The sequence below is a fragment of the Mytilus californianus genome, unplaced genomic scaffold (genome assembly GCF_021869535.1).
Source record: "Mytilus californianus isolate M0D057914Y unplaced genomic scaffold, xbMytCali1.0.p SCAF_6, whole genome shotgun sequence".
In the NCBI taxonomy this organism is placed as follows: Eukaryota; Metazoa; Mollusca; class Bivalvia; order Mytilida; family Mytilidae; genus Mytilus; species Mytilus californianus.
Genome location: NW_026262712.1, coordinates 107,920,167 through 107,924,257, shown reverse-complemented (window position 1 = coordinate 107,924,257; position 4,091 = coordinate 107,920,167). Strand labels below are relative to the sequence as shown.

The window sequence follows — 4,091 nt, the reverse complement described above, 5'->3', positions numbered from 1 at the left end:
TCGTCATCACCAGTCGTTGTTCACGGCAAAACAAATTATGAAAATCACTCTGATTTTGACATAGTAACCAAACCTCAACATCTAGCGGTCACCATGTAATCTTCAAAATGCATTGCCGCCTACATTGTATGTAAATTAGTCTATAAATTGTAAATGTATTGGTATCTATGGTTCAGAAGATATTGAAGAAACAAATCTTAACAGATCAACGAAAATTGGGAACAACATAGGGAAAACGACAAAAAATCCCTTCAAGAACAATAACATAAATTTATTTATTTGTATTTTCTTCAACGTTTTTAGACTGTTGTACTTTAAAATGTATAATACTTGATCGTAAATATATATTTTCATTCATATATAAAACAAAGGTAAATGTTTATTCCATGATTTGGCGTCTTCTTCCATTTGTTCTCTGAAACAAAAAAGGATAACTCGAGATAAATTATTATTACAAAATTAGTTTACAGAATTTTTAATTTTTTCCAACTTTCTGAATCTGAAAATCTACCATTATAATCTAACTTTCCAGAAAAGCATCTTTCTCAATTAAATGCACATTTAAAGAAATGATATTAAATAATGAGTAATCAATTTCACTATTCCACTAAAACGTTTTAAAGAAAGGATATCGAAAGGGTATACACGAGACAATCAATCTTTTGAAATACAATTACCCTTCTCCAATCTGATATTCTGTAGTAATAACATAAACGGTACAAATTTTTCTGCACCAGATGCGCATTTCGACAATCAATGTCTCTTCAGTGATGCTCGAGGCCACAATATTTGAAAATCCAGCTGTCAAGCAATTAACATATATACTCAAAACTCCTAAGTCGAGATGCTTCCTTGTCATCTACCACCCTGTATCAAAATTGATTGATTGATTGTTTGGTTTTTAACGCCACTTTCAGCACTATTGTGCTATTGCGTGGCGGTGTGTTTTTATTGGTGGAGTGCCCTGAGAGAACCACCGACCTATTTTGACAACTTAGACCACTCGGTCACCGAGTCCCCTCTGATTAAAAAAAAACAACATTAGAGGAGCCACAAGCTATGTACTGTATGTGGTATTTCTTAAAAATACTGTGTTAGCGTAGTTCATAATCTACAAAATCGTTGAAATTATTAAACATTCTTGGAACTATGTGCCTCCTTAATTTTAACGTTCGTATCAAAGTTCACATTTTAGTTATACCGACGTACTTACTTATTTCATGGTACATGTTGTGGTATACCTAGGTGTTTCCCAGGCAACATCTATAACCGAACAATGGAAATGCATCTGTAAAATGAAAGAAATGTAATTTATATCAAGAAGGTTAGATCTAATTTTCTGAGTTTGAATAACTAGTCCAATCTCGATGGAAATAAATAAAGCGATGTTTTTAATATCTACAATGAAGTCGAATTTCGATGGTAATAGAGGTGATTCGCGTTCATGCACACATACATCGTTGTCATTCTTATCACCATTTTAAACATAATCAATTTTAACGAATTCCATTATTCAATTACTATTATTTTATTAACATGGTTTTATATTTTCATGTGTAAGAGGTTTTTTTTAGAATATGTCCATGCTGAAAATCTACTATTATATTAGATTTAAAGACGTTCTATGTTTAATTGACATGTCTTTTCCATTTTTATCGGAGATCAAAAAAGTTTAAACACCGTGTACTTCAGATATCCTCGAATATCACGATAGTTTCCACAAATTACGAATTATGAATAAAAAAAACTTTAAATAGCGTATTTTGTAATAGTTTCAAAGTTTTTAAACCACATATCAGCATACATCAACTTGTCTGAAAAACAGCTGAGGCAGCATCTTTTAAACTGTTCTTTCTAAAACCGAATTAAAAAAGTGTCATCTTATAATAAATAAGAAATGAAAGATTAACAAATTGTCAATGACAGTCAAAGGACATATATTTGATACTCACTGTTTGGACACCGTCAGCAGGTGGGCATTCTGTTAATGTAGCGTAATAATGTTCTTGTGTGTTTTTACATGCGCTTGCTTCTTTGAATGACACGTCGAATGTATATTTCAATCCTCTAATAACCTATAAAAGGATCAAATTCACACTATATTTACATTGGGTTACGATCACAACAAATTGATGAATAAAATGTTGAATTTATTATAGAAAAAATACAGTAATTGTGTTCACGTATTTGTATAAAAAGGAGATGTGATATGATTGTCAATTACACAAAGAGTCCAGAGCGACGTGTGTGTAAGCAATAATAGTTCACCGTACGTCCTTCAATAATGAGCGAAACCCACACCATATATAGTCAAAGGTAAAAGGCCCCAACATGTTAAACAATTCAAACAAACCTCATGTATGTACTTTTAGATTCGTATAAGATAGTGGCATATTTCTAAATCTGTCATCAAATTATAAATGCCTCTTTAGAAACTTTTTGACAGATTTTGGCCATTTTTGAGCATTTATTCAAAACGTCAAAGTCCAAAATTCTATTGGAAGTAAAAGTTGACAAATATCGTCATTCTGATAACAAATTAATTCATATCGCGATCGGTTACGGATATCCTTCGGTGCAAAATTTTGAAAAAATTGTAAGTTTGCATAATATATAAAAAAAATTCCTGTGTAGCAGATATAGCGCTGACTGACATTTTGGTGTATTATTCGTTCAAGTCAGTTTTGAAGCACTGCAATACATGCATGGCAGGATAGTACTCTAAAGGATCAACATGCAGTCCGCCAACAGCAGAACCAACCCAGTGATAGTAATTTTTATAAACGTATGTTGATATTTTTGTTGTTGTGATTTCCTTGATGTATAATCTTCCCCTTTTATTCATTTAGTATAAAAAGAATAAGATGTGGTACGATTGCCAATAAATATCCACCTGAGACCAAAGACCGAGGATGTAAACAACTATATTTAAACCAATTTCAGTGCAAGCTACAATTATTGCTGGAAAACCCTTTTCTGATCGGCCCAACGTCAACAGTTTTGAATGTCAAATTCATAACACGTTGGTAAATAGAATTAACAGGACATTCAGTTGAAAGTTTGCCCTGATATCTATCTATATTGAATTATTGTTTGAAAAACTGAACATAGCACACTATTCAAAATAGAGATTCTAATGCTTTTTGAACCTTGACTGAATAAGAATAAGCTGATAGAATTTAACTAAAACTTTAATGTTTTACCTGTTTAGTTGCATGAGAGACATGAACTGTGGTCAGATGCATCATATTGTTTGACATCATATTAACGCTTTTACTAGCGTCGTTGACAGCTCCCATGAGTCCTGCGTCGTTGGAATCAACATGACCTACACCTCCTGCAATGATTCCCCCCAAATTAAATCCATAAATGGACCCAACTAAACCTAAAAATATGATCACTTTCATCCTAAGTATATATCTAAAATTCCTTCTGTAGTAAATGGTCTGTAAATAAGTCCTTCTTATATTATATAGCCACTAAAGGCGCCACCTATGTGATTTAATGATAAAATTCCAGCTGTGGTAAGAACGATGTCTCAGGAAAACCACTTCTTATCGAGAGTTTCGAAATACATTTAGTCAGATTTGTCCGAAATCTATTACAAAATACTGGTCCGTGACATAAATGTAGGACATACTTTCATCTCCCTTGCAATGGAAACTCCGATAAAAATTCGACGTAAATTATAAGTTGTCAATAGATCAAAACCAAGTACAATAAATCTTTTGTTTAAGCTAACTTAAAAATAAATGCGGTTTACAACATTCTATCAACTTTTATAATTAAATCTAATAACTCTCAGTGTACACATACATAAAGGTTTAATACAGTGAAAACTGCTTTGAATTTTAAAGAAGATTCGAAGATTTTTGAAATAAGTCGCTGCTGGTAAAAATACATGTATTGAGGAAATTGCTCTGTACACTGTTTAAGGGAAACTTCTTTCAGGGTGACATCAAAACAAAACAAAGACGAAAAGTTTGACTGTGGAACGAGCAAATACATGAAAAATTAACACCAACTATGTCGATGTTAATATTGCTCTATTTTTTGTTGGTGCATCTTTTGTTTTGGTGTGTTTGCCTTTT

The 4,091-nt window shown here is 32.2% G+C and overlaps 1 long non-coding RNA gene across 1 annotated transcript; it reads right to left on the bottom strand.

Moving 5' to 3' along the window:
• Window positions 1-250: 250 nt before the first annotated feature.
• Window positions 251-3,704, bottom strand: LOC127704309 (uncharacterized). Its single transcript, XR_007983211.1, has 4 exons — window positions 3,204-3,704; window positions 1,953-2,075; window positions 1,214-1,288; window positions 251-415 (listed from the first exon to the last, which is right to left on the bottom strand). It is a non-coding gene; the product is annotated as an uncharacterized LOC127704309 (long non-coding RNA).
• Window positions 3,705-4,091: the final 387 nt, after the last annotated feature.